We start from the raw sequence: 23,611 nt of genomic DNA on the forward strand, positions 1-23,611 counted from the left end.
CAAATGTTTTGAGTACTTATACTTGCTTGATAATACTTTTCTGACAAACTCCAATGAATGAGCAACAGGAGATGTACTGATCTTAGAAATGCAGACCACCACATTATGTATTTTTTTTTAAAAATATGTCATCCCATTTAATTTTTTTTTTTTTTGGACAGGCAGAGTGGACAGTGAGAGAGAGAGAGATAGAGAGAAAGGTCCTCCCTCCGTTGGTTCACCCCCTAAATGGCTGCTACAGCCAGCACGGTGCGCCGATCTGAAGCCAGGAGCCAGGTGCTTCTCCTGGTCTTCCATGGGGGTGCAGGGCCCAGTGACTTGGGCCATCCTCTATTGCCCTCCTGGGCCACAGCAGAGAGCTGGACTGGAAGAGGAGCAACTGGGACAGAACTGGCGCTCCAACCAGGACTAGAACCCGGAGTACCGGCGCCGGAGGCGGAGGATTAGCCTAGTGAGCTGCGGCACTGGCTATCCCATTTAATTATTTCAACCACAAGACTAAGATAGAAAATGAAGTCTTAGGCTACACTTAATCATTTAGTTGTTAAGCAGCAATACTCTTGGAAAAGGAAAACCAATCAACTTTTCCTTATAACTCCATCACCACGTCAAACTTTAAAATAACTGTTCCGGAACACACTGTAAATCAAATTATTTTTTTATTTCCTGGGTGCTAATCACCCCACGCAAACACACATACATACCACACTCACAAACATCAACACACGTACACACCACACTCACACATCAACACTCATACATACCACATGCACACACACCAACACACATATATGCCACACTCACATACTTTAACATACATACATACCACACTCACACACATCAACACATGTACACATCACAGTCACACACATCAATACAGGTACATACCACACTCACACACATCAACACATGTACACATCACAGTTACACACGTCAATACAGGTACATACCACACTCACACACATCAACACTCTGGTTTTTCCCTCATTGCCATCCTCAGATTTACTAAAAATGATCTCACAAAGCACCTGAGAGTTCCCTGAACCTCCAGACACCTAAGAACTGAGTTTGTGGAAATCTCCTTGGCACAAAAAACAGATTATACAGAGAAGCAAATCTGCATTAAGTACTGAAGCAACCAATCTCCAGGAAAGCACTCTAATGCTACTTGATTTGTCAAGGCAAGGGTGGAGTGGAAGTTAGTGTTTCAACCATTTCTTTACAGAAAGGAGTAGTTTTAAAAATTAAAAGGCTTTATGTACTAGCACCACGCCTTCTGAATCACAAGGCCACACATGTGCCCCAAGAGAATGTTCTAATGTGAGTGAGACTCCAGCCTGGAAGCTGGCTGGCTGCAGTTGAATCTAGATCAGGAATTTTTAACCCTAAGGCCAAATGAGGGAAACACGAATCACAGGAAAAGCCAACTTATCCATAAAGATTCCACGCCATGAGCTCATGTCACAGTTTTGTCATGACCACTAAATCACAGCTGGCCCAAGACAAGCTAAATATAGTCCATAAAACTGACGAGAGTCTGGGAAAACAAGACACAGTCATATTCTAACAAAACAATTTAATCAAACTGTTTACTTCAGGCACTTTAAGTTTCCAGAAAACTAGCTCTGGAGTTACCTCGAAAACTAAAAACCAACTACTGTGACGTGGCCTTTCCATTTCTCCTTTAAAGCACCATAAAGCCGCTGCTGGAAGAAACAAAACAAAACAACCCTTGCCTATGGTCTGAGGTCAGATACAAAGCTGCGGAGCAAAACCTGTTCTATTCACATCACATCAAGCATCATCTGCCCGAATTCCCCAGCTGTGCGAGGGCCTGAGCGCTGGAGCAGGCGGGCTCGGCGGGGGACAGCACAGCAGCCGCTGGGCAGGAGGGACTGGACAGGGCTCTGAACAAAAACAGGCTTCCGACAGGGCCAGCCAGACGGCATCTTCTCCAGGTCACACCGTACAACGCTGCTCTCAGACCGGGCCAGCCAGACGGCATCTTCTCCAGGTCACACCGTACAACGCTGCTCTCAGACAGGACCAGCCGGACGGCATCTTCTCCAGGTCACACCGTACAACGCTGCTCTCAGACAGGACCAGCCGGACGGCATCTTCTCCAGGTCACACCGTACAACGCTGCTCTCAGACAGGACCAGCCGGACGGCATCTTCTCCAGGTCACACCGTACAGCGCTGCTCTCAGACAGGACCAGCCGGACGGCATCTTCTCCAGGTCACACCGTACAGCGCTGCTCTCAGACAGGACCAGCCGGACGGCATCTTCTCCAGGTCACACCGTACAACGCTGCTCTCAGACAGGACCAGCCAGACGGCATCTTCTCCAGGTCACACCGTACAACGCTGCTCTCAGACAGGACCAGCCAGACGGCATCTCCTCCAGGTCACACCGTACAGCGCTGCTCTCAGACAGGGCCAGCCAGACGGCATCTTCTCCAGGTCACACCGTACAACGCTGCTCTCAGACAGGACCAGCCAGACGGCATCTTCTCCAGGTCACACCGTACAACGCTGCTCTCAGACAGGACCAGCCAGACGGCATCTTCTCCAGGTCACACCGTACAGCGCTGCTCTCAGACAGGACCAGCCAGACGGCATCTTCTCCAGGTCACACCGTACAACGCTGCTCTCAGACAGGACCAGCCAGACGGCATCTTCTCCAGGTCACACCGTACAGCGCTGCTCTCAGACAGGACCAGCCAGACGGCATCTTCTCCAGGTCACACCGTACAACGCTGCTCTCAGACAGGGCCAGCCAGACGGCATCTTCTCCAGGTCACACCGTACAACGCTGCTCTCAGACAGGACCAGCCAGACGGCATCTTCTCCAGGTCACACCGTACAACGCTGCTCTCAGACAGGACCAGCCAGACGGCATCTTCTCCAGGTCACACCGTACAGCGCTGCTCTCAGACAGGGCCAGCCAGACGGCATCTTCTCCAGGTCACACCGTACAACGCTGCTCTCAGACAGGGCCAGCCAGACGGCATCTTCTCCAGGTCACACCGTACAACGCTGCTCTCAGACAGGGCCAGCCAGACGGCATCTTCTCCAGGTCACACCGTACAGCACTGCTCTCAGACAGGGCCAGCCAGACGGCATCTTCTCCAGGTCACACCGTACAACGCTGCTCTCAGACAGTCTCCTACACCAACTTCATCCGTCACTGGTTCCCTCACTTGAGTAGAACCTTTGGGTGCTCCTCCTTTTACTCATTCTACAGCATAAATGTAGCCTGTCATCTTGAAAACTTTAATATTGAATAAAATTTAGAGACTTTGTTAATGATCAAATTCTCTTAGCTACACAGAAAGCACCATCACACCACAGTTTAGAAAACCAGTTACTGTTAAAGGAGGGACAATTTGGGGACCAACTGAATGAACGAAACTTACATCCATACACTCGTTTCAAGCTTTCTTTTCCAATTAAAAAATTGTATTTTTTTACTGAAAGTTCCCAAGGGAAATCCATTTTTTTGCTCTGTATGGCAAGGTCATGGGTATAGACACACGTACTGTTTCTAAGCAATACCTCCATACTTCAGAGAGGAAAAACAAAACTTGCACCAACAAAGTAGTGAAATAATTAAATGATTTTGTGTATAGTTTCCCAAACTCATTTTTTACTGTATCCTCCTGAATTAACTTTTAACTTCTCCGTAGCTTAACTACAATTTGAAAATACTTCACTATTTCATCTCCTTGAATTATTTCAGCAAGCATAAAGCATATCAAATGGCTCACTACTTTTAAAAGTTTTTTTAAAAAATATTTTTAAATTTTATTTGAAAGACAGAGTTACAGAGAGAGGTAGGGACAGAGAGAGAGGTCTTCCATCTGCTGGTTCACTCCCCAGATGGCAGCACCAGCTGGAGATGGGCCAATCCGAAGCCAGGAGCCAGGAGCTTCTTCTGGGTTTCCCACACAGGTGCAGGGGCCCAAGGACTTGGCCATCTTCTACTGCTTTCCCAGGCCACAGCAAAGAGCTGGATTGGAAGTGGAGCAGATGGGACTAGAACCGGTGTCCACATGGGATGCCGGTGCTTTAGGCCAGGACTTTAAGCCACTGTGCCACAGCGCCGGCCCCTCACTACTTTTAAACACAAGGATACTAAAACTCAGTTATCCTTATTCCTAATCCATGAATAAATGAAAACAAGGATTATATCAACTCATAGATCCTAGTTGTGGCTATTTTCTTAGTTCTATGTTTCTGCTATTTATACCATTGTAGCACTACATTCATACTAGAAAACATTCTTATCTCTTGTTTAATTTCTTTCATAAATCACTGAATTCTCACTTTCATATACAACAGGACTGCATCACTAAGCAAGAAAACATGGTTTTATTTATTTATTTGAGACAGGACAAAAGAAAGATAAATGGAGAAAAGCAAAAGAGCTGCCACCTGCTGGCTCTCTCCCCAATACCTGAAATGGCCTCTGGCTGGGGAAGGAGCCAGGAGCTGGGAACTCAAGCCGGGTCCGACACGGGTGGCAGGCACCCAGTCGCTGGGGCCCTAACCGCTGCCTCTCAGGGTCTGCACTAGCAGGAAGCCGGAGTCAGAAGCCAGGTGAGTAGACGACCCCGGCACTCCGACACAGGTGCAGGCATCCTACTAGTGAGGCCGAACACCCACAGCCACGGCAAACTTCAGGCTGAGAGTCACGGAGCACTGAGTCGAAGTCTAACTCTGTGGCCCAGAGCCAGTTCCCTTGGTCATGTGCAAAATGAAGATGACAACATGGGACCCACAAGGGCGTGATATGGAGTGCGGGAAACAACGGTGTGTGAAAGAGCCGTGAAGAGCTGACAGCGCCACACAAATCGAGAGCCTTGGTTTTTTCACCCATCACACTGGAGGGTTCAGGTAAGTCATCTCTGAAGACTCCATCCCTAAACACGCTTCGATACTTGCATTTGAAGCACATTAAAATAAAAACCCCACTGTCAGGATCCTTTCATCATTGTTAAGAGACTCAGGGAACAATTAACCTTCTCATCTTACAGAATGAGTGCGAGAGCAGAGTGAGAGGTTTGTAGAGCACACAGGTCAGCAGGAAAGCTGGGAGTTAGGTCTGAGTTCTCCCGACCCCGTCTCAAAGTCCTGTCTCTCTCACGAAGGCCATGTCCGTTGTCGTCACTATTCTGGCCCAGCCCTGGCCCAGCCCCGGCACTGAGGTCATCTGGGGAAGAACAAGTGGAAGTAATAAGGTTTCCTCTCTCTGCCTCTCTGTAACTGCCTTTCAAATAAATAAATACATCTTTTTTTTTTAAAAGATGTATTTATTTACTTGAAAGTCAGAGTTACACAGGCAGAGAAGGAGAGGCGGAGAGAGAGAAAAATAAATAAATCTTTTAAAAATAAAATAAAAGGGACAAACATCAAGTATTTCACTTGGCTACTGTGAATTAAATGAGAGAGCTCATCTGAAGGCCTCCCGGCAGTACCTGGTACAAACACTAGTTCCCTTCTCTGATCTTCTGAACTTTAGGAAATGGAGAACGCTTTCCCCTCTCTTTATTTCTCAGAGAACTTCCGTAAATGCAACGTCTGGGCCCTCACCCTCAGCATCAGCGATCAGGAGCTGCCCGGCCACCGACCCTAACTAAACTGGGCACGTCGTGATGTATGGAAAGCAAATCAGGTTTGCAGCCCACAGATCTGAGTTTGAATCCAGCTCAACTCACTTAACAGCCCGGTCCGACCTTGAACTGTTCACCAAAATGCACAAAGCTTCTCATCCTAAAATGAGAATATCATCTAGTGTTTCATCATTTTGTTTTTCACATTCACAGCTGCACCGTAAATACTTGAAGAAGGGCCTGACTTCATTTTTGTCTCCGCCATACTATCACGGCAAGGTTCAAGACTAAGATTTGCTGCCGGGATAGGGCAGGAGACTGATTTTCAAAGGGATTTGAGAGTATAACAAACGAGCTACACTGTGGAACGGAAAAGGACACGCCAGGGTTAGCGCACTCCAGCTCTAGGCGCTCTGTCCTTGCCTCCTTTCCTTTCCTTGTGAATGGAGCACAAACGGACCTTTCCTACAGGAAAAGGCAAAGTAAGGAATACATTAGTGAAGGGCATTTGATCACACCTTATAACCAAGCATTCTTAATTCACATCAGGCAGAATCAAACTCCAAATCATTCTATCTGATGGACTTGTTTTTAAGCAATACAATAAGCAGAAGGTATTTTAGCTGGTTGATGTAACAGAAAATATGAAAGGTTTAAGCAGCCATAACAATTTTATTTAGGATAAATAAGTTTGTTTTATTATTAGTTTGTTTGTTTTATTTTCAAAGAATGGCAACAGTTTTGTTAAAGATGACTTAACCACTTAAGGATTACAGGAAGCAACACAGCTTATTACACCACACCAAAATATCATAGGTTTTAAAATGCTATAGTTCTTAACCTTTTGGGTAGAAGGTGAGTGGTGAGTTATGGAAAACGATGGGAATCAGAAAAAGCTGTGAACTGAATCCACAGAAAAATGCACATATACACATCATATTTTGCGCATAATTTTAGTTGAGACAAGAAATCCAGGCATGTATTCTGTGGGTCTCTAAATCCTGTTAGTAGACATTGAGTAAACTCTGGTCTTGATTTTTTTTAAGGTTTATTTATTTACTTGAAAGGCAGAGTCACAGACAGGAAGAGTCAGAGAGAGGGAGAGAGAGAGGTCTTCCCTCCACTGGTTCACTCCCCAGATGGCTGCAATGGCTGCAGCTGTGTCAATCCGAAGCCAGGAGCCAGGAGCTTCTTCTTGGGTCTCCCAATCAGGTGCAGGGGCCCAGGGACTTGGGCCAGCCTCCACTGCTCTCTCAGGCCACAGCAAATCACGCCACAGGATCAGAAGTGGAGCAGCCAGGACTCGAACGGGCGCCCATCTTTACCAGATACCCCACAGCTCCCGCCCGGAGTTTTTTTTTTTTGTTTTTTTTTTTTTTTTTTTTAGATATTTACATGGAGAGAGAGGAGGAGGGGGAGTGAGAGAGTGCATGGGAGGATGAGTATGCTGGGAAAAATCACTATATTCCTAAAATTGTACTTATGAAGTGAATGAAGCTTGTACTCCTTAAATAAAAGGTTTCTTTGATGGGGGAAAAAGATATTTTATTTATTTATTTGAAAGTCAGAGTTATAAAGAGAGGGAGAGAGAGAGAGAGAGAGGGAAGGAGGAAGAGAGGGAGAGAGAGAGAGAGACAGAGAGAGAGAGAGAGAGAGAGCGAGCTTCCATCTGCTGATTCATTCCCCAAATGACTGCAAGGACCAGGGCTGGGCCAGGTTGAAGCCAGGAGCCAGGAGCTTCTTCTGGGTCTCCCACGTGAGTGCAGGGGCCCAAGGACTTGGGCCATCTTCCACTGCTTTCCCAGGTGCATTAGCAGGGAGCTGGATTGGAAGTGGAGCAGCCGGGACTCGAACCAGCACCCATATGGGAGGCCAGTGCTGCAGGTGGCTGACCCCTTGAGTTCTTCAAACTGAGTGGGCTTACAGGGTTTTAGAAAAACAGCAGTTTAGGAATCAACTAATGCAAAGTGACAACAGAAAAATGGAGAAATGTTGTATCCCAGGTTTCAGCATGCATGTGTACGCACACACACACATACACACAAAGAAAAAGGGAAAGAAAAATGAGTAAGTAGTGACTCAGAGAGATGGAAAGAATGAAGTCCTCACTGTACTCAGGGACAGAGCGGTGTCCAACCCCCACGCTAAGCCATGTGAGACTGACTATGCGGAATTTAGAACAAATCAGCACCTTTGGGTTAGACTAATTTGTACAACAGAACCAGAATAAGAGACTTTAAAATAGTTTTTTTGGTTCTAAATATGTACTAGATCATCAGTGGCTAAGTGAATAAATCTTGGAATTATACAAATATGTGACAAAGTTGAGCAAGTCACTTTCTCATCCTCAGGTTCTTCAAATGCAAAAATAGACATGATAAAACCTACCCTTGTAGATTACTTTAGGAATAAAAGAAGATAATAGAGATACCACATGTAATACAGTGCCTGTAACACAGTAGGTGCTCGTGAAATGCCATGAACTCAAAATTAGTTCTTGTCAAGTGATGGAATTAGATAAAATATCAAAAGTCTCAAAGCGAACAGAATGTTTTTCAGCTGAGCAAAGTAAGTGGCGAACTCATCACGTTCACAGCTCAGCTGGTCATGTCTTCCTAAAACCTGTTCCTCAGCAGTGAGTGGCACCACAGCCCCCACCACTCCAGCCAAGAGCTTGGCAGTAGCCTCACATTTTACCAACCACCTGCAAGTCTGGCTTCTCGAAACACTTCCCAAGTGTCCACCGTCAACTCCAAACCTAGAGACAGTATCAAAGCCCAGGCTTTGCCTCCTAACAGGACCAGATTAGTAACCTCACTCACCCTCACCACCCATTTATCCTACTTCAAATTTATTTACCACACTGCTCCCAAAATGATTAGACACCAAGCCCTATCGTATGTCTGGCCCCTCAATGGTAACCTGTCACAGAATAAAGTCCAAGTTTGATACTGGCTCATGTCCATCTCTTCAGCTTCATTTTCTCACACCACAACCATATGGAACTGTCTGTCAATCTCTTATATTCTCACGTTGCTCTTTCTGCCCGTCTATCCTTGCACCAAGCATGAGAAACTCACTTCTCTTCAAGTTTCAGGTACAGGCCCACCTTTTCTGGGAACCCTGACCACAGCACACGTCCCCGTTCCACCTAGCTGACACATCACAATCGCAACAAGCACTCAGGAGATACCTGTTAAACTGAACAAAAATGAAACTAACCAAACTAATGGCACAGCACCATATAACTCATCCATCCAAAGCCAGTGAGAAGGGAACTAGATGGATTTCAGTACACTTCTTTGAAGAAAAAGACTTGGTCTGGGGGAATTCAACATGTGATTTGTCACAGATTATTGAAGACAGGAATTATTGGAGACAGGAAATAAAAGTGAGAGAATAAAACAGAAATGGAAGAGAGCACATGAGAGGGGGCTGAAGAGATGTGTATGGCAAGGACTGGAGGGACAATAACAGCAAATACAGACTCACAAACACAGCCATGCTTACAAAGAGCCTTGGATGCCACAACTAACACTTCACCAAAGACTGACGAACTGTTTCCTCTGAAACCATATGGCATCATTGCCGGTTAGATACAGCCCTGCACTTCCGTTAGAGATGTATTAGTTGGGAAAGACGTTTTCATCTTTTAGTCACTCTCCTGCATTCTTACAGTTTGAAGAAGGTATCCTTACTTAGCACTTACTGAAGGGCTCCATCAAATTCTCAAATTATATACAGTTTATGAAGTTGGAAAGAGGTAATGGGCTATCTCACTTAAGGCAAGAGCTGGCCATCGTACAACATAATATTAAGATATTACGTCGCTCCAAATCAACAGGGGAAAATAAAAATACAGTAAGCTTAATGTTCAACTCACAGTGGACTTCAACTATCCATATTTTGCTTTCTCATTGCAATAATTAAAAAGTACCAATCTTGGTGCCAGTGCCATGGCATGGCAGGTTAGGCTGCCACCTGCAGTGCCGGCATCCCGTATGGGCACTGGATTGAGTTCCGGCTGCTCCACTTCTGATCCAGCTCCCTGCTAGTACGCCTGGGAGAACAGCAGAAGATGGCCCAAATTTTTGGGCTCCTGCCACACACGTGGGAGACCTGGATGAAGCTCCTGGCTTTGACCTGGCCCAGGCCTGACTGTTGTGGCCATTTGAGAAGTGAACCAGCAGATGGAAGATCTCACTCTGTCTCTCCCTCTCTCTCTCTGGGTCTCTGCCTTACAAATAAATAAATAATTCTTTTTTTTTTAAAGTACCAATCTTTAAACTTCAATATATTGGTCATAGTGCAGAAGAACAGATCAGTGAGGTATTTTCATATGAAAATTGAAGATTAAGGTCATCTACCAAAAATAAGGAGCGGGGGAAAATGTATTCACAATCACCATTTTTAAAAAAAGTTTATTTTTATTTATTTGAAAGGCAGACATGAGAAACAGATCTTCCACCCACTGGTTTATTCCCCCAGTTCCCACAACAGGTGGGGCTAGGACAGGCCAAAGCCAGGAGTCAGGAACTCCACCTGGATCTTCAGTGTGGGTGGCAGGGACCCGAGGGCTTGAGCCATCACCTGCTGCCTTCCTGGCATTAGCAGGGAGCTGGAGTAGAAACAGAGGCAGGACCCTACAGTAGGCCCCAAGTACCTGATTAACCCACTGAGTTATACCATAACCACTCCTAATGATCCAAAATCTACTTTTTTATTAAAGACAGAAAACATTTACTCTAATTCCTTAGTTAAAAGACCAAAGATCAGTCAGAGGGGGATTAAGTCAGAAGCATTCACTGGCCAATAAACCAGCCATTGGAAACTGAAGCAACTCCAAACGAAGGTCTGTATGACTGTTATTTAACTGTGCATCTGTAAAATACCCCGAGTACATCTCTATACCAAGGAGAAGGGTGATTAGAAAACACCCATGCTAACCAGCACAGAACCACTTCGGATGTACAAGTCCCTGCATGGGGTCCCAGGTCCTGTTGTCCTTGACTCTGTAAATGCCAATTCCTCGATTTCAGGCTTACAGACAGTAAAAAGTGAGATACAAGGCTGAATGTTAAATTTCAACATAGCATTGACAGTGTGTCAGAAGGTACGGGCAATTCTCAATCTCACATAATACCTGTCATTTTAAAACTCCCCTACTGATATGAACCAACATTCATGAATGAAAGGTTAAAAAATCCTTTTGGGCTGTGGTATTCAAGCAAACTGACAGATAGAATGCACACATGCTAGTCTTCAATTATGAAATCTCCTCACACATAAACACCATTATGAAATAAATTTTGCGGAGAAGAGGGACTGATAATGTTGCACGCTTGCTACAGAGATAACATCAGGCATAAAAGGAACTGACAGCCCACCAAAGACGCTGACAGCCACGCTATGCCCACGTGGGCGGGGGATGATCGTTTAGCTTCTGTCAATGTCACCTGTGCTTCCCCAGTATTCCATTTCAGGAAAACGTTCTGGCCTAGGGATGTGGAACTGCCCACCTGAGCTAAATTAGTCTCTCTTTTTCTCTGGTATGCATTCGTCTGTCACTAACCAGGTTACGTATTTCTTACGGTCACATTCTCAAGTATAAATTAGGACTAATGTCTGCAGTGTACAAATGGAAGGATTATTTCTAAGATTTTTTTTTGTCTTCTAAAAAGATTATTTATTTGAAAACTATTTATTATTATTTAAAAAGTTTCAGAGAGAAAGGGAGGATAAAAGAGAAACAGAGAGAGATAAAGAAATCTTTCATTCATTGGTTCCTCCCCAAATACCTAAGACAGCTGGGGCTGGGCTAGGACAAAGCTAGAAGCCAGGAAGTAAGTCACACGTGGTTGGCAGGAACTCAAATTCTTGGGCCATCATCTGCTGCCTCCCAGGTATGTCAGCAGGATGCTGGATCAGAAATGGTGTTGGACTTGAGCCCAGGCATTACCATACTGGAATGGATGCGGGCATGCCAAGAAGTAGCTTAATCCACTGTGGCACATGCTCACCCCAAGATAACAGATTTTTTTTTAAAAGATTTATTTATTTATTTGAAAGGCAGAGTTACACAGAGAGAGGAGAGGCAGAGAGAGAGGCCTTCCATCTGCTGGTTCACTCCCCAGATGGCCGCAACGGATGGAGCTGCGCCAATCTGAAGCCAGGAGCCAGGAGCTTCCTCTGGGTCTCCCACATGAGTGCAGGGGCCCAAGGACTTGGGCCATCTTCTACTGCTTTCCCAGGCCACAGCAGAGAGCTGGATCAGAAGAGGAGCAGCCGGGACTACAATCGGCGCCCATATGAGACACTGGCACTTCAGGCCAGGGCGTTAACCCGCTGTGCCACAGCACCGGCCCCAAGATAACAGATTTTATAGCCCCCCCTCCCCCAGACACACACACACAACTGATTCTTGTTATTTATGGTTCTATTATAGTGTCATAGACGCTGAATTAGTGAATACTGAATCGTTATTTCTGGAGAAACGGGATATAGAGGGTTAGGTTCCCACAAGCTTCTGGATACAGCACTTTCATTGTGTGATCGGTACATAGCCTTGTTTTAGATTGTTTAAAGACACTTTATTAATTATATATTGTTGATTCATTAACATAAAATTCACAGCCAACAGCAAAAATCATGACTAAGCAAAGCAAAATCAAGTATTTCCTCCTTAAGGTATATGACAGTATTTTCTTTTATTTAAAAATTATTTAATTGAGAGATCCCAGTCACTGGTTTACTCCTAGATGCTGTAAAGGCTGGGGATAGACCGGGACCAGAGATAGGAGCTGGGAATGCATTCAAAGTCTCTCACATGAGTGGCAGGAACCACATTTTCCTCGAGCCATCATTACTACCTCCCAGGGTCTGCATTAGTAGAGAGCTGGACTCAGGAACCGCGCCCAGGAAGTCCAGCGTGGGGCGGTGCCTTAACTGCCAGGCTGAACACCTGACACTTTTGAGCTTAGGATCACTACATCCCACCTCAGTGCAACACTTGGGTATCGTGTCAATCAGCAAAATCACCAAAAATAGCAGAGAAAGTGTGAAAGTCGTGTCGTTAAGTAGTTTGTCACCTCGCTTGACTTCAGCTGAGAATCTGCACACTGAGCAAGTCAAATTTCCTGAAACTATGAACACACAAGTCCGCAGCCAACTGCAAAAACACAGCAAGTGCGGATTTGGGGTCACCAATAAACTTTAGCAAGTGGGCGAGTTTGCAAATATGGAATCCGTGAGTAGTGAGGATCAACGGTGGTGTGCGCAGTCACCCCTCAGTCCCTGCGGGCTGGTGGCCCAGGAGCCCCCAGATACCGAAACGAGCCTGTGCCTCCAAGATACTGGGGCAGTATTTGCATATAACCTGTCCTCCTACGTGCTGTACATCATCCTCTCGATTACTCATAATACCTATACAGCAGGAATGGAAATGCTGCTATGCCACATGGCTTAGGGAAAAAAGGAAAAGGGAGAAAGTGTGTATGTGCCCAATACAGACTCCTTTTTTTCCCCGGATACTCTCAATCCTCTGCCGTGGAACCCACAGGTGCGGCAGGCCCACTGTATGTGTACATGAACACTTGACACGTGACCCATCCCACGAGAAGAAACGAGCAGCGGCACTGCCCAGGGCATCTCCACCTCACCTGCTGGATCCCACCACCCACATGTCCTGGCAGCACTTCAGACTGAGGAGACCAAGCTCACCGTCCTTACCGACCTCACACCCGGCTTCAGCGATACTCACCCCGGGACCCCGCATCCCAGCTGGACACCAAGTCATGCTGACTCCTCCCCTGAAATATCTCTGCGAGCTCTCTCTCCTGCCCAAGCCCCTGCAGGATCACCAAATGCCCTTCTGGCACGTGGGCCAGGAGCATGGCTTCCTGACTGCCCTCTCTCCCTCCACTCCCAACTCACAGGCTACGTTACTGTCAGTGCTCGCTTTTCTTAACATTTATTTATGTATTTGTTTCAAAGGCAGAGTTAGACACACACACACACAGACACAGACAGAGGCAGAGAGAGCGAGCAAGCGAGCGAGAGACAGAGAATCTTCCATCCACTGGTTCACTCCCCAAATGGGTGCAACGGCCAGGGCTGGGCCAGGCCGAAGCCAGGAGCCAGGAGCTTTCTCTGGGTCTCCCACCTGGCTGCAGGGGTCTCAGCACTTGGGCCATCTTTCCCTACCTTTCCAGGCCATTGGCGGAGAGCTGGATTGGATGTGGAGCAGCTGGGTCTCAAGCCGCACCCATACGGGATGCCAGCACCGCAGGCGGTATCTGTTACCCACCCACTGTGCTACAGCGCCAGCCCCAGTGCTTTCTTTTTAAAACCCAAACCTAACCACACTCCTCGCTTCCTGGCTCCTATTTGCTAGGCGTCAAATTTCTTGGTATGGTACATATGACCAGGGATGGTCTGGCACCAAACCATGTTTTTCGACTCACCTGGGACAATCATCCCTGATGAGTCATTACTCCAGTCACAGCAATCTGTCCCCATTCCTTGGATACCCCATGGTTTTTAAAGACCCTTTATATGTCCTAGCCCTCCTCCCACTAGGAATGTTCTTTGCTTCCATTCTCTGCTTGCCCTTAAAGTCTCCACCGGGGTTGCCTCCTTGTGAAGCCTGTCCTGACAGCTGAGTTGACTACTCCACTTTCCTGCTTCCAAAGTCTTGTCACACTATTCCATCACAAAATCTCTTAAATTCAGCTATAATCACTAAGAAAGTACAAGAATGTACAAATATTGTTCATGGGCATGGCTGTGTGAATTCACTGTATCACTGCCCACTCTAGTGTAGTATGCTAAGTTTCCACTAGGAGAAGTATAGAAGAGAGCGAACGAGAGCGAGAATACATATCTATGATAACTAAAAATCTAATTTACACATGAGTTAAATGGAGCATTACTTTTCTGCTCACACAAGAGGCCCAGAGCTGTGTGGTCTAAGATTAGTATAAAGGCACAAGAGAGACATCAAGTTCAAGGCTCTTCCTATCTTTATGCTCATCAAGTGTGACTTGTTGCTTCAACATTGCTTGTCGTAGATGCAGGCATTACCCTGTGTTCTTGGCAGGAAAAAGGACAGCATCAGTCACACATTCACTCCTTTCACAAGAAAAACAAAAGCCTTTCCCCAGTGCCCGCAGTGAGCTTGGCTCGTATCACGCTGTCCGCATCTGCTGGGTCAGAGTTTGACGGCCTCATCTCCTTGAGGGCAGAGGCTGGTCTTGTGCTTTAGCAACCAATGCAGTACCAGGACTTGGTGCCTACTGAATGGATGAGTCTAACAAAGGAAGCTGCAATGAGTGTAGTACCAGAAGAACCCTGCTGTCCTAAATTGCTTTTGGAGAATATAATAAAAGAAGGTTTTTTTTTTTTAATTGCAGTGCTATGCAAATAAGGAGTCCCTAGTTTAGTAGTATGTTGACATCTATTATCGTGAAATACTACAAGGCTGCTGCTGTCTGCAGACCTGACAGAGTACTGACAAGGAATCAGGAAACCCGGATTTCTTTCTACACAAAGTGCTCATTGCTGCTGAACTTCAGCTCAGCTGAAAGATGGTGCTCATCTGTTCCCAGGGTTGTTCTGGGGTAAAGAAAACAACATAAGTGCACTCTGACATATATAAAATGCAAAAACACACGCATTTTAAACACAAAGGTTCTTCTACAAGAGGCAACTTGGAATTCTCACGGAACATGCCTAGAGCGTCTGGCACACAACAGTGTGACCTAATAATGCAGTGCTATCAACAAATGCAATGAACGCTGGCCACTGGCTCAAGCTTAGCTGAGTTGTTGGCCTTGCCATAGCCCTTTCATTGCTATAGGAAACTAAGCAAATCATAACTTGTATTTATACCTTGTCAAGGAAAAAATGCTTTATAAAATAAGAATTATGTGTCTACTTGCAATTATGTAATATGTACAAGTTGGAAAACCAGGACATGACCATCAAAACAAATGAGTTAATAGATAGCTGACATCAAATTCTACTCCATCAATTAACAATTACTATCAATGAATGGAAAGTACTGAAGTAGGTCGAGATCCTAAAGTACTTCTAAGAAAAATCCAGTGAAAAACAAAACAGTGGAAGCTCTGAATATTAGTTTTCCTTTAGTAACCTTGGTTGAGCTTACAAACAGTACCTTCTGGGTGACAGCACAGCTCAAAAGCACAGGCCACCTTGGTAGTCAGTCTATTTCTATAAACGATAGACTCAATGGCCTATTTTCCAAGTTTTTATTAAGTGGTACATTTATTTTCTTTTTCTTTTGGACAGGCAGAGTGGACAATGAGAGAGACAGAGACAGAGAGAAAGGTCTTCCTTTGCCGTTGGTTCACCCCCCAAATGGCTGCTACAGCTGGTGCACTGCGCCGATCCGAAGCCAGGAGCTTCTCCTGGTCTCCCATGCGGGTGCAGGGCCCAAGCACCTCGGCCATCCTCCACTGCCTTCCCGGGCCATAGCAGAGAACTGGCCTGGAAGAGGGGCAACCAGGATAGAATCCGGCACCCCGACCGGGACTAGAACCCAGTGTGCCGGCGCCGCAAGGCAGAGGATTAGCCTGTTAAGCCACGGCGCCGGCAGATTTCTGTTTGTTAACAGAGGGAGAAAGCGCAGGCTAGTCTTCTTCTCTGCATGCGCAGCTGTACCCACTAAAGCTCAACAGTTAACACTTCTCCTACAAAGAAACTCTGGGACACCAGGAATAAGCAATAAACTGTCAATGTGCCAGTGTTTGCAAAATTAAAAGTTGTGATATTTACCATAAGGAGGAATCTTAAATATTTAATTTTGCAGTTAGAAAAGGAAGAATATGAAGTGTAAGGTTCAATGCTGTTTAAAACATGTGTTTTCTCTCATTCAAAGCTAAAAAGGGTTTGGGGAGAGGAGAGAGAAGCAAGTTAGCGTGAACGAGAAGTACAAGGGCCACCGAGGACTAAGGAGGAGCTGACCCTGCCTTACTTTCTGCGGCACACGGGCGAGATCTCTGAAATGGCAGAGTGCTCATTTACCCTGCAACACGTTACCATTAACTGTGATAGCTCTTGGGAGGCCTCGTGTTCAAAGGGACCCATTTTTTTCTTTTTAAAGCTGAAAAAAATATATATAATGAAAATATTTTAAAGAAGGAAGGAATACATGGAAGGAAGGATGGAGACAAGACAGACACACACACACACAGAGAATTTAAACTTCGGCCCAAAGCATCATGTATTGCAGCATAGAGAATGTCCCAGGAGATCAATCACTGTCATATTATGACATCAAAGATCAAAATTCCAGGTATTCTAAAATGGACCAAAATCGGATTTAATCAGAAGTAATCAGCTGTAAAAAATGCAGATCTGAGAGGTCCAGACTACACTCTCCTGCCACTCCCTGTCAGGGTTTCAAACTGAATTTGGAAGAGTTTAGAAGATTTGTATTTGCTAAAATTAGGCCTCAGGATATGTGCAGAATGTGAAATGCCTCTGCGAGCAGCTGGCCTGCTGGGCGCGATGAGAAAGTCCCACCACCATTCTAACAGAAAGAGCACGTGTGTCACCGCAGCTACTTAAAGCCCGCATTTTCACTACTTCTAGTAGTAAGAAAAGTAAAATATTCCAATTTCCAACTCACTCCAGGCAGAACAGAAAAATCGCACCTTCTTAGAAACTTGTGTTAGCAGTACACCAAAGTAAGTGCTACCAACCCCTGTGGCCGCCTCTTCCCTAAACATGTGTCACTGCCGCTGACAACAGCTCGTCCTCCATGGAGGACTTTCCTCATCCTGTCAACAGTCTGGTCAAGCAGGTGAAAATACTTCTCACAGGGGATTCCCTTAGCACAGCATGCTATTTCTTCAACTCTAAAATCTGTAGCCACGTGACATCTGAGGGTAGGATAAGAAAAAAAGAGAAACCTATTAGGTTTTAATTCCAAAATTCCAAAGATACTGCTTTTCTTGTCTTTTTTAAAAGATTTATTTGAAAGGCAAAGTTTACAGTGAAAGATGGAAAGAGGGAGGGAGGGAGGGAGGGAGGGAGAGATATCTTCCATCTGCTCATTCACTCCCCAAATGGCTGCAATGGCTGGAGCCGGTCCCGTCCAAAGTCAGGAGCCAGGAGCTTCTTTCAGTCTCCCACATGGGTCCAGGGACCCTAGGACTTGGGCCATCTTCTGCTGCTTTCCCAGGCCATAGCAGGGAGCTGGATTGGAAGTGGAGCAGCCAGGACCTGAAAAGGCGCCCATATGGGATGCTGGTGCCATAGGCAGTGGCTTTACCTGCTACACCACAACGTGGGTCCTTAACTTATTTTTTGAACAACAGAGTGACACAGAGAGGAGGAGAGATGGAAAGAAAGAGATCTTTCACTTGGTGGCTCACTTTCCAAATGGATGCAACAGCTACCGCTGGGCCAGGCTCAAGTCAGGAACCAAGAACTCCAATCCAGGTCTTCTGTGTGGGTGGCAGGGGCCCAAGCACTTGAACTTTCATCGGCTGCCTTCCTAGGCTCCTTAGCTGGAAGCTGGATCAGAAACAGAGGAGCAAGCGCTTGGCTATGGGCTATCAGCACTGCAAGCAGCAGATTAACCCCCTGAGCCACAATGCTGGCCTCAATGCTGCTTTTTTTCTTTTTTTAATTTATTATTATTTTTTTGACAGGCAGAGTGGACAGTGAGAGAGACAGAGACAGAAAGGTCTTCCTTTGCCGTTGGTTCACCCTCCAATGGCCACCACGGCTGGCGCGCTGCGGCTGGCACACCGCGCTGATCCGAAGGCAGGAGCCAGGTGCTTCTCCTGGTCTCCCATGGGGTGCAGGGCCCAAGCACTTGGGCCATCCTCCTCTGCACTCCCGGGCCACAGCAGAGAGCTGGCCTGGAAGAGGGGCAACCGGGACAGAATCTGGCGCCCCGACTGGGACTAGAACCTGGTGTACCGGCGCCGCTAGGTGGAGGATTAGCCTGTTGAGCCACGGCGCCGGCCAACACTGCTTGTTAAACTACAAAATTCATCGGCTTCTAAAAACTCATGGCTTATGTTTTAAGTTAAGTTTTAACCTGCTAAATATTACTGGATATCACAGACAATTCCATTAATAAAAGTTATATCAAAAATTTCTATTTTTTCTGTGCTAAGTTCCAGGTAATAATTATTAAAAGGAAAACAAGTAGATTGAATTTACATTATTATAGAAAAAGTGGCTCTTCGGGCCAGGTATTTTAAAAAAATGCTATAGCTGCTGGTGTACTGAGAAATATTCAATGATGAAAGGATGTTCCTGTTTCTCATCTATGCCTTTACACAGACAGTATTTATGATGCACTGCAGATTTCCCTGGGGTTTTGCACAAAAATTCTGTAAACCAGAATCACACACTTGGACACTTACAGAACATGTGAACCAGGCGGTCAGACAGGACTGGCTTCGTCCTCCTTGGGCATCTCAGTGACAGACCCCTTAAGTGAAGGAGTCTCCCCTGGGAACACAAGCACCTCCCTTCCACACTGCACAGTGTGCTGCTCGGCTGCAGTTCAGCTGCCGTAAGAAAGTACCGCACTGCCTGAAACAACTGCCATTTTCTGTGACCGAGCTATCTGTGCACCCGGAGGGGCAGCCGGCAGAGCGGCTCTAAGACCGTACACACTCTTTTCATAATACTGGTGTGGGGTGGGTTGGGGAGGAGAGCTTGAATAAAAAGGAAATTGGAAGCAGGGGAGGAATTCTGCTATAAATAGGCAGAATTTTCCATTTCTCTGGCAGCCGTGAGGAATCCAACAATATAAAAAACAACAAAAAATACTTCTACAAGCTGGCAAGGATTTCTCTGATGAACTAAAAAAAAAAAAAAAAAAAAAGCAGACTGGGCAACACACCACGTCAATCACTCCCTGCTTCGAAACCAGCCACTCAGAGCACAGCAGAGCCAGTGAGTCTTTCAAGTGGCAATAGATTTTAAAGGAATCTTTTAAAATGGCAGTAATCTGTATGACTGACTATGCTACAATTTTTTTTAATTGTGGCAAAGAAAAATGAAGTTGATATTCTTGTTTACAGATTAGGTTCCCGGGGCCAGCACTGTGGCATAAGTTATGCCTCTGCCTGCGGTGCTGGCATCTCAAAGGGGCACCAGTTCATGTCCCATCGCTCCACTTCCAGTCCAGCTCCCTGCTGTGGCCTGGGAAAGCAGTGGAAGACGGCCCAAGTGCTTGGGCCCCTGCACCAGCACGGGAGACCTGGGAGAGGTTCCTGGCTCCTGGCTTCAGATCGACCCAGCTCTGGCTACTGTGGCAATTTGGGGAGTGAAGACCTCTCTGTCTCTCCCTCTTCTCTCTGTAACTCTAAGTCTCAAATAAATACATGTTGAAAGAAAGAAAAGGAAGGAAGGAAGAAAGGGAAGGAGGGAGGTAGGAAGACAGATAAAGTCCCTCCCCACTATGTGAATTCAAGAATAATGTGAGTACATTCCATTTATATCACATCCCAAATTGTCCCATGAGTAGGAAGTGGGAATTGAATAATATGGGTAAGAAATTTACTTGTCTCTCAGAAATTAATGCCAATTTTTCAGACTATTCAACATTTATTCCATGACAAATATTTATTGAATCCACCTTGTTCCAGGCTCTTTAATTAATTATTCAGTCATCCAAAGAACATATTTTTAAAATCTTAACATACTGCTGATCATGTGGTTTCCAAAGAGGTAATTCTTATTTTCATTGTTATGTTTTAGGTTTTCAACTTTTTTTTTTTTTTTTTTGACAGGCAGAGTGGACAGTGAGAGAGAGAGATAGAGAGAAAGGTCTTCCTTTTTGCCGTTGGTTCACCCTCCAATGGCCGCCGCGGTAGGCGCGCTGCTGCCAGCGCACTGCACTGATCCGATGGCAGGAGCCAGGTGCTTCTCCTGGTCTCCCATGTGGGTGCAGGGCCCAAGCACTTGGGCCATCCTCCACTGCACTCCCTGGCCACAGCAGAGAGCTGGCCTGGAAGAGGGGCAACCGGGACAGGATCGGTGCCCCGACCGGGACTAGAACCCAGTGTGCCGGCACCGCAAGGCAGAGGATTAGCCTGTTGAGCCGCGATGCCGGCTAAGTTTTCAACTTTTAAAGGAAGAAACCTCAGCTATGTAAAGATAGTTTAACAAGGTATTGTTGTTGTTTGTCAGAATCTATTTATCTTCTATTTCAGCTGAAAAAAAACTAAAATGAAGCCAAGACATAGTCTTGGTTTAGCTGCAATTAGGAGAGTCATTTTCAGCAGTTTTTCTCAAATAAAAAAAAAAAAGTCAAGTATTTTAGGTCAAGTCAGAGAAAACAACCTGCCTCTGACTGCATTTACTATTTTTTTTTAAGATTTTTATTTATTTATTTGAAAGTCAGAGTTACCCAGATAGAGGAGAGGCAGAGAGAGAGAGAGAGAGAGAGAGAGAGAGGTCTTCCATCTCCCAATTCACTCCTCAACTGGCCGCAACGGCCAGAGCTGTGCTGATCCGGAGCCAGGAGCCAGGAGCTTCTTCTGGGTCTCCCACGTAGGTGCAGGGGCCCAAGGACTTGGGCCATCTTCTACTGCTTTCCCAGGCCATAGCAGAGAGCTGGATTGGAAGTGGAGTAGCCGGGTCTCGAACCAGTGTCCATATGGGATACCGGTGCTTCAGGCCAGGGTGGTTAACCCGCTGTGCCACAGCGCCGGCCCCTGCATTTACTACTAATGAAGAAAGTCTGAAAGCTTCTTTTGTGTCTTTAATTCCTATGAAGGAACAATGAGGAGCCCCAATGACTGTCCCTTATCACATTTCCTACCTAAACTCTGACTGCTGGATAGGACATAATGCATTAAATGCTCTTTTCAAAACTATCCTTCCTGAACATTTAATTCAAACTGCATCACGTGCCCGCATGCGCTGAGCCCTCAGGGATCACAGATTAGGACAGGAGAACAGGATCCTTGGACTTACTCTAAGAATTCCATTGTTTGCTCAATCACTGGCAGCTTCTCTTCCTACCAACACACAACACCAAGTTCCTTCCACACTTCAGAGAAATCATGCCTCCTGCAAGTCTCCTTAGAGTGGGCGGGGCTCCGTGGGAGCCCCCTGTTCACTGCTCTGGGCAGTCCTAGGCAGAACTGGAGGGTGAGAGGCAGTGCTGGTTAGCACCCCTCCTCCTCCTCTCCCTGCCCCACTCGCCAGCCGGAGCGGGCAGCTAACCTTGGATTTCCACTCCTGGCAATGTGACAGGCCAAGAAAAAGCAATGAACTACTAAAAGTCATCCATATAAAGTTTCTAAGGTTATTTCTATGATTTTTTTCCTTGTAATAATCCCTTCCATGAACTCTCTTATGTCCCATCAGCCCTAAAAATTTAGGTCCATAAGGAAGACATTCTACTAAATAGTCATGATACAACTATCAAACGAACAGGGGCCGGCTCCGCGGCTCACTTGGTTAATCCTCTGCCTGCGGCGCTGGCATCCCATATGGGCACTGGGTTCTAGTCCTGGTTGCTCCTCTTCCAGTCCAGCTCTCTGCTGTGGCCTGGGAAGGCAGTGGAGGATGGCCCAAGTGTTTGGGCCCTGCACCCACATGGGAGACCAGGAGAAGCAACTGGCTCCTGACTTTGGATTGGCGCAGTGCACCGGCCGTAGCGGCCATTTCGGGGGTGAACCAACAGAAGGAAGACCTTTCTCTCTGTCTCTCTCTCTCTCGCTGTCTAACTTTGCCTGTCAAATTTAAAAAAACAACTATCAAATTAGCAATAATAAGTCACTGCCATATGTATATACCTCACTCAAGTTTCAACCATTTATCCCAGCAGCATCACAAAGGATAACATTTCATTGCATGTTTCTTGGTCTCTTAAAATTTGGAACAGTTCTAAAGTTTTTCCATGACCTCTGATCATCTTTTGAAGTTTGAAGGTTACAGGCCAGGTATCCTACAGAAAGACGAGTTTAATTCTTTTGTATTTCTCCAGGGTTAAGTTTCAGTTACACATTTGCTGGCAGAAGTGTCAGAAATGAGGCTACGTCCCTCACAGCTCCTATCAGACAGTGTGTGACTGTATTAAAGCAACTTGCAACACCTGACTGAGGTGGTACCTGCCAGATACCGACCTGAAAAATCACCTTTTCCCTTCAGACTTCATGGATACTCTGCGGGAGGTAATATGCCACTATGTGAGCAGTTCATTCCCCATCAAATCCGTGCCTCTGAGTTTAGCACCTGCTAATACACTGATTACGTTACAAAGGTTCTCAAGTGGTGATTTTCCAATTCTCTCATTCCTTTTCATCTTATTATATCTTTACTATATCACTACGAACTTAGGATTTTTAATATAAAAGGCCTCCAAGAACATTGTGAAAAATGTATATTCTGAAAAACTATCATGGATTTCAAAAATGTGTACACCAAAATAGACCCATCTTTTAATTCCATTTTCCACAAACTTTCTGAGTCTCAGTACATGCTTACTCAGCGTGAGTCTATCTCCTTTGATGAGGTGTTTTTTCAGATCTTTTGCCCACTTTTAAATTAACTTGTTTTCTCTCATTGCTGAGTTTTAAGACTTCTTTGTATATTTTGGATTCAAGTCTTTTTCCAGATATGTGTTTTGCAAATATTTCCTGTCTCTGGCTTGTCTTTCCATTCTCTTAAAACTGTCTGTCACAGAGCAGAAGTTTTTGATTTTAACTATGCCCCACCTCACCAACTCTTTTCTTGCATGGCTCATTCTATAAATGACTGTATTTTAAAATTCACCAACAAACCCAAGACCATACAGACTTTCTCCTATGTTTTATTCAATAAGCTTTCGAGCTCTGCATCTTACATGTAGGCCCACATCCAGTTTGAGTGGATCACTGTGTAAATTGTAAGGTCTGTGACTAGGTTCACTGTTTTCCATTTGGATGTCCAATTGTCTTGAAAAAGACTATCCTTTCTCCATCTGCTCTTTTGTTAAATGTCAGCTGACTGTGG

General features: G+C 45.6%; 1 protein-coding gene across 7 annotated transcripts in view; it reads right to left on the bottom strand.

Annotated features, from left to right (window-relative positions):
- Window positions 1-23,611, bottom strand: part of PEAK1 (pseudopodium enriched atypical kinase 1) — a 351,733-nt gene that overhangs the window by 186,264 nt on the left and 141,858 nt on the right. The window contains exon 4 of one of the 7 annotated variants that reach the window (XM_062206407.1): window positions 18,016-18,157. The exons of the other annotated variants lie outside the window; for them this stretch is intronic. The gene's annotated coding sequence lies outside the window, so the exon portion shown is untranslated. The remainder of the gene's footprint in view (window positions 1-18,015; window positions 18,158-23,611) is intronic. 7 annotated transcript variants of the gene reach the window in all.

The sequence above is a fragment of the Lepus europaeus genome, chromosome 11 (assembly GCF_033115175.1).
Source record: "Lepus europaeus isolate LE1 chromosome 11, mLepTim1.pri, whole genome shotgun sequence".
Taxonomy (NCBI): Eukaryota; Metazoa; Chordata; class Mammalia; order Lagomorpha; family Leporidae; genus Lepus; species Lepus europaeus.